The following is a 13,941-nucleotide window of genomic DNA, read 5'->3' as shown; positions in this document are numbered from 1 at the left end:
CTCCTGGAAACAACACTGATGATGTGTCCAAGGTCATGCATCAGAAGATGTTTCTGTAAACAATTATTCATTGTTCCTACATCATTAATATTGCTTCAATTCATTTTTATTTTATTTAACCTTTATTTAACCAGGTAGGCCGTTGAGAACAGATTCTCATTTACAACGGCGACCTGGCCAAGAATAAAGCATAGGCGTGCAAGACAACATACAGTTTTATATTCAGTACAGTATAAAAATACAGAATACAATAGGCTACATAAAATACAGGTTATGTAGGCATTACAAAGCCAGCGCAAAGTGAGGTATAAGTAAGTCGATGGTTATGTGAAAGTGATATGGTGATAACACAATATAAATAAATAGACAATCTATATAAATGCTGAAATGTAGTAAAGAGTCAATATACAGTTAGTGCAAATTGTGGTCTAGTTAGTGATGTAGATCAGTGGATTTGCAAAAATTGTAAGACAACAAAGGTGGGAAGAATAACAGTTGAGCATACCAGGGCAGATGGAATAGTGCAAAAGAGCGTAAACAGATAAGATAGCAGTGCAGGTGAAGATGTGCAACTTTTCAACTATGCAATGGGGCAGGTGTGCAAAACAGTGCATGAATAATGGGGAACAGTTAGCACGTACAGTGATCGGACAGGAGCTCAGACAGAAGTAATTTAAAGGCAGTTAGTTGGATCCAGAGAACTGGAAGGAGTGGCGGCCAAAGGAGGTTTGGGCTTTTGGGGTTACCAAAGAGATGTATCTGCTTGAGTGAAGGCTGCTTGTGGGTAAAGCTATTGTGACCAGTGAGCTTAAGTACAGCGGGGCTTTGCCTAGCAAGGACTTGTAAAATGAGTTGGTACCAGTGAGTGATGCGTTGAGTGTGTAACAAGGGCCAGCAAACTAGAGGTTGCAGCGGTGGGTGTTATAAGGGGCTTTGGTCACAAAACGTATGGAACTATGTAGACAACATCCAGTTTTTTCAGGAGAGAGTTTGATGCAGTTCTATAAATGACATCACTGAAATCGAGAATTGGTACAATTGTCATTTTCACCAAAGCGAGTTTGGCAGCATGAGTGAAGGAGGCCCTGTTGTGGAATGGGAAACCGATCCTTGACTTAACTTTAGATTGGAGGTGGTTTATGTGTGGCTGGAAGGAGCGGGAACTGTCTAACCAGACACCTAAGTATTTGTACACCGCCACATTTTCTAATTCTAACCCATCAAGCGTGGTAATGCTAGTCGGATGGGCAGGGGTGGGCAGCGAGTTTTGCCATTGCTGACTGTAAGCTTAGATGCACCCCCTCTAAAATAAGAACTGACATTGTAAATGAAGAGTTAAATGTCTTCATCGTCTCTTTGAAACAAATACCAGACTGTGTATAATCTATAAACCTGTTCCAACTATTTGATAGTATAATCAACCACTCATTCACTAGTAAATAAACCAATACTTTAATGAATAACCTACTCTGAATAATTTATAAATCTTTCCCAACACTTTGAAAGTGTAATCAACCATGTGCTCCCTTCGGCTCAGATACTGTTCCTCATCATCTAACTGAGTGCTGGTGTTTTGGAACAGCAGACAGAAATAACCTAATGGTATTGATCTGTCTGGTTTGTTGTGGTGCAATGCAATTTAATTCACCATGAATGGGTAATCTTCCAATAATCAACAATTGCACAACATGCCATTCTTGTCTGTGTAGCCCTGTATATGATCATAGTAACATAGTATGGACTGATTGACATTTCAATTTGTGTATACCGACCGACTGACTGGTTCATTCCCAGACAGGATAGCTTTGGAAAGAACCCCTTTTTTATAATGACAATCTGCTGTAAGATATTAGCTAGCTATTTACATGCATATTTTAGGATAAGTCAGCATATGAAGATTAAAAGCCTCCCATTAGTTCTGTTAAGAGGATAGGCCAAATAGGGCATTAATGCAGTTTTAGTGGCAATTATCAAAATTATAGGAAGTGTTTTCTTCACGATACAGTAAGAAGATGAAAGCAAGTCATAAGGTCTTCCTCAAAATGTCTCATCACGTAATGAAGGGCATTTGTAGTACGTAGTGTTCTTTTTGTTCTTAAAGCCTTTCAACCAGAAAGAAATAACTGAATGTACGGTACATTAGAGCAAAAACATACTACTAATGGAACACTGGAAATGTAAATGAATAACAGTTTTATTAACTGGTCAGCTGAAGATTATTCCTACATATGCTGAGCCTGATGAAAAGTTCATTTGGAAAAACACATAAAAGCCATTCGAAAAATTGACTGGCACTTTGCTCAACACAATACTACGGTAGGCTACTTTGTTGTGTGACGTAATTCCCGAGAGGCTGCCTTGTGAGCGGCTCTGCGACGCGCACATACACAGGGACCAGGGCAGACAGACAGGGACCAGGGCAGACAGACAGGGACCAGGGCAGACAGACAGGGACCAGGGCAGACAGACAGGGACCAGGGCAGACAGCGCAGCAGCATTACACACAAAATGCCAAAGCGTTTCCTGCTAAAGATTTCCCACCGTGGTCAGAAAACACAGGGGAGACACTTTGTTTCTCTCACTGTGACTCTAGAGTCGGTAGGTCTCGCTCGCTGTCACTCTCACTTCTCCCCCGCTCTATATCACCCACTCCCCCCACAAACACACACACACACACACACACACACACACACACACGCCGTCTCGACGCACACACTAGCGCACAAGTATAAACATCAGTCCACTTACAACCATAAAACAAGACTAGTGCGGCTTCACAGTTGAACTGCAAAAAAAATGTCCCACATACCGTCCCGGTCGGGACCGGACAAGTGGGAGGCGGAGTGCACCGTGTGCAAAGTTGGCACATATGTTTCAGTGTTTTTATATTTTGATATTTTGTTGAAGCTGGATTTTCTAACACAGAAGAGGTCATATTTAGAACATTATTTCATATTATTTATTTATTTTAAAAGAGAGCTATTATTTTGTTACATGTTGTTACAGATTTTATTTTATTACTGAAGTTATTTTTGCACAATTGAGGCATAATAAAGCATGTTCATTAACCTCTGAGAATCACCATTGTCTGGATTTGTCTCGAGGCCAAGCCGAGTGTCCTCTTTTTTGGAAATCAAAATATAGTCACCCTATTTTAGAATGTCTTTATTATCAATTATGCAATCATCCCATCACATACATACACATATTTCTTTTAATTTTAACCCCCCCCTCCCCCACCCAATCCCTCTCCTAACAGTCTGTACACATAGCACTGCATATAAACACAAAATAAAAGCATAGACAACAAATCTTCCCCTCAGCATTTAGCAATCCCTCCTTGGTCCAGGAACTGCCTTCCAAGATTCATTAGACAGTCTAGGTCCCACATGAAATCCAAATATGATAAAATATACACATTTTACAGTTTTACTTGTTGTAATTTGAAGTTGTGGTCTTTTACAGTTCAAAATAAAAGCCCTGAACTGGCTATGTACTGTCTTAATAGTATTATTATTTAATAGGATTGCAATCATTTGAAATTGGTAATTCCTCTTGCTCAGCGAGATTATTCCCAACATTGAAAGTGGCAAAAAGCCCCGTCTTTCTAGATCATCATGGACATGTTTAAGCAGAGGCTGGAAGTTGGTTTTATATATCTTATGAAGTACAGGAGTAACAAATATACCTAAGTAAACAAAACCTTGCAATGCCCAACGAAAAGGTGACAAACCAGGGGTAGAGTGTGACCTGCCTGACCCAATGGCATCACCTCAGACTTACAGAGAATTCACTAAATTGAGTAATAACATTAAGAACTGAGGCACAACAATTTAACACTTTTGTTTCTTTAGTTGTCTATCTTATATCAAAATGACAGTATGCTGAAACCAGTAATTTGATGCTGTGACAATCAAGTCTCGGGTGTGCTTGAAACAAACTTGTTTTTCTGATCCAGAGGCAAAAGTGTTTATGAAGAGGCAAAAATCCATAAAGAGTGGTCAGATGCAATAAACAACTTTGGACAGTCTCTTCTCAAAATAATTGATGGTGTTGCACTTGGAGGAAGAAGATGTGTTAAGAATGAATAAAGAGAGCTTTAGAGTCGTCCAAATCCTATTGACTTCATGAGTTTCAGCAACAAGACAGTGCTCCAACTCCGGCTGCTTGTCAAACTTTAGAAAGTTACAAAAATTGTCAGACACAACCTTGACAATTCCAAATGTCAGAAAGGTGTGTAATGAGACGGTTCTGTTTGACAATCCAACAATCAATTAGTTTGAAGCATATTTATGTCTTCAGTTATCTTTGTTTGGACTGAAATACATAATCACTGAACTCTTTGTGCTTAATTTCTGTCTGTGACATTTACATTTGAATGGGTGAATCATTCTTTTGTTAGAATAGAATACAATGTTGAGCACCAAAGATGTAAGGTAGACAGTCTTGAATGTTTTAAACTTTTAAATAGCTGAGAGCTATAAGCTTTGTTGCAACTAGACTGTCAGTAAATTAAAAACCTCTCTGAGTGACAGTAAGTCAGGCTGGAATAATCTAAATACATGTTTTATTTCTAAAGATTAAATCCAAAAATCTTAGCCAGGAAGTGATGTTAAATAATATTAAAGTTAAACCTCAACAATGATTATCCTTGAATGTGGTTACTTATTCAACTGCTGAAGGGCAAACAATCTATAAAAGCCCATCTTATCTTTATTTTTTTTAATTATTTTTTGTCAAAGCTAGGGCCATTAATTAATTAATTATTTGTATGACACATTTGCTTTGAATTAAAGAAAAAAAAGACAACCTAATATCACAAAATCTTGATTACAGCATTGATTGGTCAATTTATGCAACTTGTGTTAAATCTGGTGGCTGAGCCTTATCTTCAGCATGTGCAGCTTTTACAAAACAAAGCAGGCTATTTCTGTCCAGCCTGGGACAGTGCAGTGGTGCAGATTGATACTCAATTTAGCCTCCAGCTAATCTCTCACTGTTACTGAAGGACAATTTAAGTTCTTAAAATAATTTGTTTTGTTTAAAGATTGGCTGATTATGTAGCTGTTAACCTGTTTCCATTTGCCATTCATCATGTCATTGACTACTGGGCGCTGTTCCTAATATGTATGCGCAGCAGCATGTAATATCCAGTCAGTAGCAGCTAAAAAACACAGACATCTATTTCCCTTTATTGATAATTTTCTCACAGCACAAATGCCGTGCAGGGCTTGAATGAGGCTACCTCCACACAAACAAGTTTTCATTTTCAAACGGAGCTTTGAAATAAATATGATCTCCGTCCACACAAGCATTTTAGCTCTGTAGCAGAACTAATCTCCATCCATATTAACATGTCTGACAACTCATATCACATGACTCTCACTCTTTCATGCAGATTGTCTAATGTTACTCTGTGGTTGAAAATTATGGATGTGTAAGTTGAAAATACAGAAAATAATTTGAAGAACAATAATGGCTAAAAGTAAGACCAGGGATTGCTTGAACCGACGATGAGGTGGAACTGTTACTGCGAGGTATGTAAGCCTACCTAACAGATAAGACTGACGGACGTGCGTTGACGTTTCCAAAGGTCTCCGTTTCTGCCCGTCCAGACTACAAAGCAACATCGGAGTTTTCGAACCAAAATGGGGTCAGCAATGTTTCTAAATGTCTCCGTTTCAGGAGCTCGGAAACACTGGAATACTATGGACACCAGCCATAAATGTAGAAAAAAGAAATTCGTTTTTAAACGAAAACGTAGTAGTGGGGATGTGGCCTGAGACTCTGACCTCCAAACTGCCGATGATGGCCAGGTCAGCGACAATGTGTGTGTGTGTGTGTGTGTGTGTGTGTGTGCGTAAGTGAATTAAAGGTACATTTGAGTTCTGTTAATACTACATTGGGTTTCTACATAGACGCTGACGTGTATGGTCAGACAGTCCTCACTGACAAAATTTACATCACACAAACTCTTCAAGTCTTTTGCAGCCACCAGGATGCCGAGTATACTTGGGACTTTACTTCTGTTTTTTTTACTCTGCCCTTTAGTTGTCAGCCTGGTGGCAGTCTAGTGGCTTAATGCAGCTTTATATTTTTTTTCTTCATTTTGATCAAACAAGTTATGAAAGGGAAAAATGACTTTAAATAGAAATAGAAATTTTAATTATCCCCCCTTTTGCGGTTAGAAGTAATCAGCTAATAATCATATTTTTCCATTTTACAAAAAAAGGGTACGCCTCGAGCTTCAATGAGGGCGTTTCCCATGACATGAGGCGCCACGTCAGATTAATCAGTGACATTCTCACAGTTAAACTTTCATTCATATTATATCAATAATTAAAGATTATAAACTGAAAAGGTATTGAATTCAGACCTCCAGTATTTAGATGAAGGTTTTGAAAAAAAAGGTGTGTCAGATTTAGTTGGCTATAACTGTAATTTCAATGAATATTTAATCAACGTTTAAGTAATTGTCAGATGGGACTTAATATTAAAGGGCCAAAAAAAAACAACTGAAATGTAAGTAATGTAAAATATCCTAAAAAATGTTTATCAAAACTCAAAGCAATCAGAAACAATGCCAAGCCCAAGTTCAAACTAGCATTGTGCTACTTAGGATGTTGAAAATAAAGTGATATAACAATTTATACTTAGGTTTTGACCAGATATTACACCAATTAAATTATATTACTATCTTACGCACGCACGCACGCACGCACGCACGCACGCACGCACATTTTAATGCATGTCACATCTCTCACTCTCTCTTTTCTGTCACTCACATGTTCTCCCACATGCACACACGATATAATTTCATGCGAAGGACTTTGATCTTCACGCAAGAAGCAGCCCTCTGTGACCGCTGTAAAAGGTTATCAAATGCTAACACACACATGAGACCTTTAACACAATGTCAGCATCCCCCACACAACATATTTTCATTACTATTCCTCTACTTTGTGTTGGTATGTGTGTATATTCTCTATGTTCTGTAAGTAAGCAAGTAAGTGAAATGTATTTACACAGAGCTTTTCACAGATACATGCTTTACAAGGACATAAAAAAACATACATGGAACATAGTACATGATAAAAGCACAATACACAATCAGAATTACATAATAACACATAAAGTGCAGACAAGTCAACCAAATACCTGTCTAAAAAGGTATGTCTTTATCTGATTTTTAAAGAATCCACAGAAACTGCAGACAATAAGGGTAGAGGCAGAGAGTTCCAAAGTTTAGGTGCTATGGACTCAAAAGCTCGGTCACAAGGGGTCTTAAGCCTGGTGCATGGGACAGACGGTAAATTTAACATGTTAGACCTAACAGAGCAAGCTGCCGATTATGAGCGAACACACAGGTGTTAATTTACTGTGGGTTTGTTAATACAATTACATTTGATCCATATGAATGTAAGAATATTGATTAGTGCTGCTTATTTCAAGCCCTATCAATAGTTTATGGTTTGGATAGATTTTTTTCCCTCACTCTGACAGAGAACACAAAATGGCAAAAACAAAATATAAATGCATTCTGTGACATTAACTAACACTGTGTCAATACACTGGTAAAATGCATTCTGTATTCTGATACATGTATTAAAAGGATGAATGGTTACGTCCGTTCATGCACATCTAATGCTTTGGACTTAAAGCCAACCCAGGTTGTTTAGTCTGTAGTTGGAGCTTTATCTGTAGGCTGCTGGTGTTTCTCTGTTCCCAATCCAATCTCCACTCTTGCAACAACCCTCTAAAAGTCAGTCACTTTTCCTTCTGTGCAACTGCCTCTTGTCTGTCTTCCTCCCCTCGCCTCTCCCACTTCACCCTCTCTTTCTACTCTCTATTGTCTTTCCGTCCCATTCTCTAGTCCTCACTGTTTCTGTTTACTCATTCCCTCTCCATTGCTTTCTCTGTGTCTTCTATTGATGGATCCGAAAGTTCAGGCCCTCAGAATGCCAAATAACGTCTAAGGTGCCCTACAACATAGCTCAGAGCCTCCAGAGAAAAACACAAATCAATACACTCAGTCTGGTTCTGACTTTTACTGACCAACGATGAGATGAGATCAAACCCCAGCTAATGCGATGCTGTTCACTTGCTACTTTGCCTTTGTCCGAATCAACCCTGTCTTCTAGAAATTACATCTATTTTAAAGTAATTTGCAACAGCAAAACAACCTAACAAACCTAATACAGACCGGATTATGTTTTCTATTAACATAACGAGGAAATGTTGATTTTCGTATCTGGCAAGTCATGAAAATGTTGATACTGAAATGTATAAGTACAATTTTACCCGCCAACATAGGTATTTCATTAGTTTTCCATCAAAAAATAAATTCTGGGGGTTTGGGCATGCTGCATGTCATTCCCCCTCTCTTTTCCCCTCACATATTCAGCTTTCCTATAAAATAGAGGCTAAATATGCCCCAAAAATAATCTTAAAAAACAAACAAAAATTCTGGTAATACAATATCTGCTTATATTGACTACAGTAGTATTATACTTTGTTCTGGTTATGTCTAGACAGTCACAGCACTTTCTAAGTTTAGGTAAAGATAATGGTCTGATTTAATACATAAAAAGTCTGCAGTGACTTGAGACACAACGTGTTTATTAATATTAACTATTTAACCAAAACCATGATCTTACCCCAACCTCAAAGTGCCTTTTTTTTTGCCTCTGCACATAAATCCAGGCAATAATTATGTTTGTCATCACATTGTAATCGGAAGAACAATTTAGTACTATTTACACGTAATTATATAATAAACGTGAGGAGACATTATTGGTCTGAATGTATGTAACACAGGTTGTTGCTTTCACTTACTGTTTCTTGTCCAATGTTGCAGCAATACTGGATACTTGGATTCTGTCTTGTTTCTACTTAAGCTCCTTTGTAAAGTATTTTAATTAGAGAATTTGAACTGAATGGAAACCTCACATGCACATTACTTGATACAACTTCTTTCAAATCTGGGTACTCTATTTTTAATATCTGGCACAGTACTTTTATTTTTTTATTGGATTTTGAGGGTGGGTGATTCAAAGTAATTAGTTTCTCTACAAGGTTGGGACTGTTTTATGTTATCGTGTAATCTTGTGACGCTTACTTTCGTTGTCTTTTTTTGTCTTGTGATTTTTATATTGATTTTTTTTTTTACCTTTTTTAACTGCTTGTGTGTGTTTGTGTGTGAAATTGAGTCTTCAAAAAAAACATTTAACATATACATACTGTGAATAGGAAATCTGTTTTTCTGATGTGTATGTAAATCCCATCTCTAAAAGCATAACAGCAATATTTCCCCATCAGTTTGACCGACATGGTTTTCTTTCTATCTATAATCATGTTGCTCTTCTACGCAGCTCTGTAAATGGAAAATCTAAAAGTCAACCCCGAGAGCACATTAACTGCTCACACAGACATGTTTGCAAGTTATGACCCTAAGGAAACATTGAGACTTGGTCAAATCAGTGTAAAAAGACAGTTGTATCTTAACTGAATACAATTCAGTCATGCAACAGTGATTTAAAGCTACATTATTACATTTAATCCAGAGGAAATGCTAGAAAATATGTATTGTTCTGTTCTGTTCTGTCACAGTGTAATTAATTACTGTTGAACAGTTGTTGAACAACAAACATATACAGTAGTATAGTATACAAACACCCACCTGATCTTACGAGAGGCTCCACTTCACCTGTGATTGTCTGGTCTTATTGTCCTTAAAGTAGATAACTGCCACTTGAACATGATTGCTTTTGTTTTCCTATGAAAACCTTTGCTGTTCAGAGAAAAATAAAAAAATATATATATTTGTTTTAACAGTGCCATGACAAATTAAGCACTGAATTAAATCTTTTTTCCAAAGTGAACAAGAACCATTTTGCAGGTGTGCAGAGCTCTTAATGTAAAAATGTAAAAACTGACTTTCCAAAAGACAAAGCAACAAACACCACCATAGGGGGTGTAAATCTAGATATATTCAGTCACAGAGGACACACGATTCATGCATAATGCTCAAACTGCTTCAGTTCTGCTGTAACAGTTTGTTTTCTTTCAGATTATTTACGCTCCTTTCAGACAAAAAGTGCCAGTTTCTAAAAATCCGAAAGATTAAATGTGTGTCATTAGACCAGGTGAGCCTACTCTTGATGGGTTGAAAACCAGCTTTGGTAAACAGCGGTTTCTTTCATTTTCTTTTGCAATTTCATTTAATATTGAGGGTCAAAGGTTTAACAGACTTTGAAGCTTGTCTAAATAGGACAGAAAGAAAAGACAACTGATGCTGGGACTTTCATATATTTTGTACTTATGTGAGGTAATTCCTCTACACAGTATTGGAGTATTGCACATGCATTTGCAGACTGGAGTCTTGAACCTTTAGCAGTTTTACATGAATGGGTCAAATGTACTGGACACATGTTCAGTAGACCTGTATCATAGGCACATCTCTAGAAAGCGTTATTAATGACCATATGCAAATGTTGACTAGCCCTTGACTGGAGGAATTAGGATTTTGAATTACTTAGGTGACTGGATCTTGCCAGAAGACTACTGCCAGGCTCATCTGTCTTGTTTGCAGAACATTAACAGCCCATGTCTTCTGAGAGCTTTCTGGACCTACTTATGGATTTCCAGAACGAAACAGAAGATGCTCAACCTAACCTTAACAGCGCTGAAGCTTCGGTACTGTTAATATACGTACAGTTACAGCACACACTGTAAACACCTGCGCAAACACCTGTACCAAATGTGTTTTATTATACTCTACAAGAATCAGCCGATCCAGAATTTGGATACATATCTACCCCTAGGAGCTGTTCATAATGCAAGCTACATCTAGTCCTCTACTGCTTCCTTCCTCATCTTCAAGGACAAAATGTGCTGGTTAGGATGGACAGTGTGCAATATGCTACATCTGGCAAGGTAGTCTACTGTAGAGTCCTATCCCAGAAAGGTGGAAGTTACACGCCCAACTGTTGCAGAAATTTGGTGCCACCCTCCTTTCAGAATGGACATGATGGTCCATCAATAATGGCCATAAGCTCTCCCGTATCGACACCCTACTGAAAACCGACGCAGGCACGGATGCCATCTCACCTCACTGTCTGACACCTGCACACTGGCTAGCAGGATGCCCAGCAGAGAAGTGGTAGTTGGTGTTCAGTTGCTTGCCTCTGTGCACCCTCTGATGTAGACATGGAGATAGACGCAGAGATGGTCCTGTGAAAGTAACCTTAGACTCTAGGTAGACTCTAGGCTAGGAGAATAAAGGTTAAACCTGTACGACCAGTTGACCAGGGGACTGCAGGCTGGTTTCTGCTAGGAGATGCAGAAAGCTGTCATAAGCCTGTCATCCCATCCTGACATTTGTTATTGGTTCTCAACACTGCAAAAGGCCACATTAAAGCCTCTGGAGTTTCAGGACCTGAAGTTGCTGTCAGTCAAGACTGCTCGGTCCTTCCAGAAAAACGCAGAGTTTTGTTGTGATTGTTGCGGGCAAAAATCCTTGATTATGCGGCACGTTTTCTTAAAAAATGCGATGGAATATGTGGGATATTTATGCAATTTTATGCAACTTGCAAAAACTGCGGTTTGATGAAAAAGAGAAGAAAAAGTGATTCCCCCAACACCCTGCTTTTTTTAAACTTAATTTCCAAAAATAGTTTACAGATATTCAGTCTGCAATAAATAAACAAATAAGATACAAAAATATATACAAATAATATAATATTAAAAAAGAAATAAAAGTAATGGTCTAAACTAAGGTAAATAAAAGATATAAAAGAGACAGACTTTCAAAAATCGTTAATAATATAGACAGCAGGAGCACTTAAACAAAGAAATTTGAGTAGACATCAGATATTAAGATAGCTTTCTTATTGGATACCAACTTAAGAGACTCAAAGTACATGTCAAATTCTTTTATATATGTCAATGGTCAAATTCAACCTCCAACACCTGCTTTTCGCATTGACACATATATAATGGACCAATAGACCCCGTTGCTCTGGACGGAGACCAGTGAAGGCTATTAGAAGCACTTTTCCGGTGATGGCCAGCTTTACTGCGCAGCCTCCAACTGACAGAGACAACGTGAGCAACGTGTCTGAAAGTTGTAAGTCTTCTGGTAGCTGTGCCGAGAGAAATCTCAATCATTTCCAATCTTACAGAGACGGAGAGTGTAGGTATATGTAAGAAGATAACATAAGCACAGGCTAATTATTGCTAACTAACATGCTAGTTAACATTAGTAATTAAACCTAAACAGCTAATGTAAGTCGAAACTGCCTGCGAGCTTCTCCTGTACTATACGGTAATTCCTCTACTGTGCGACAGTAAGTCGCGTGGTTATGACACAATCGTTAACTTATTTTTATAAAAGCGTCTGCTACGGAGCCATAACGTGAGATACAAGGTAATGGAGCCTTTTATACATTGTCGTGTTTCTTTAGAAATAAACAATTGGCAAATAGAGTCTTTAAATGCTTCAGATGTAAAGTTATTCGCAGTCAAGTGACGTAAAAAAAAAATGGCGGTCAGTGTAATGCTAACAAGAGGTGATCGCTTCGTAGCAACAAAATGGCGCCATCGGAGGTTCGCGTTCTGAAGCGAAGCTTACCCCCTTGGCTTTTCAATGATGTTCACGTCGCGTAATTACGTCACTTCATAACGTTCCCATGGCAACAGGGGAAAATGGCTGCTCTTGTGTGAAGTAAACGCAACATTTTTTGACTTTTTTGCAACAAAAATGCGGGGATTATAAAATCATGCAAGCACCGCATATTTCCGAAAACGGCAATTTATGCGGCGAAAGTGCGGCATATTTGAAAAAATGCGGCCCCCGCATGAATATGCGTACTTTGGCTGATTCTGCATTGAATTATGCGATCGCATAATCGCGTTTTTCTGGAAGGACTGACTGCTTAGCCTCTAAGGCTGGCTCCTACCAAGAGGCTGAGAGAATGGAGGCTGTCTCTGTCCATCACCAGTTGTGCAGGTACCTGCTGCTCCTACCAAGAGGCTGAGAGAATGGAGGCTGTCTCTGTCCATCACCAGTTGTGCAGGTACCTGCTGCAAGGCACCTTAATAATTCATTTGGTGGAGTTTGTCAGTTCTCCCAGATATGAGTTGACTTGACTGCTACCTTTTCCATTCGGCTTTGCATCTGGCGACCTGGCTTGAGTGCTTCTCTTTCTCTCTAGAATATTTTAATAATGGCAAGCTCGTATCATCTGTTGCCTTGGCTTGAAGCATCTGGTAGTACATGCTGACCTAGTAGCATGTGCATAATGTACAAATGCAAATAGATCATTTGCATTGGACGTGGATTTTCTTTGGAAGACTAATTTGTTGCTATTTTTGCTTGGGTAGAGTTATCACTGCTTGTCAATCATAGTGCTTGCAGTAAAGTTTAACATATCAGCAGAAAATACTTTTTTTCAGGGGCTTTTTGTACTTGTTTGATTAATTTGACACTTAATTTTGTTTTTTATGAAATATGTTGTTTTAAGCCCCAGTGAAGATAATAAGCTTATTTGTTGGCCAACATATTGTAAGGCCAGAAGAACATGCACGTCCCTAAACTCTTTGCTGTTGCTAGCAAATAGCAAATATCTTCAGTGAAAGATAAGAAAAAATATACACTGCTTGTTTGTTTTTATTCTATCAAGCTATACTTGGCATTTTGGCTTGTCTTTTTCAGATCCAACACACGGACAAAAGTATTACTAATCGTTCTGTCAGAAATCAAATCCTCTATATTTTTAATACATCATAAATAACGACCTTTGGGCGATGTCTTAATGCACATACTGGTATTTATGGGTACATTTAGTACAACTTTTATTTCAATAAATGTATATATAAGCTTACAGGGGTTAACCTAGGACGTAACTGACAATGATACAGATGCTTTTTCCTGTCTACACT

The sequence above is a fragment of the Perca flavescens genome, chromosome 12 (assembly GCF_004354835.1).
Source record: "Perca flavescens isolate YP-PL-M2 chromosome 12, PFLA_1.0, whole genome shotgun sequence".
Taxonomy (NCBI): domain Eukaryota; kingdom Metazoa; phylum Chordata; class Actinopteri; order Perciformes; family Percidae; genus Perca; species Perca flavescens.
The sequence above is the reverse complement of the archived record's forward strand: the minus strand, read 5'-3'. Positions refer to the sequence as shown.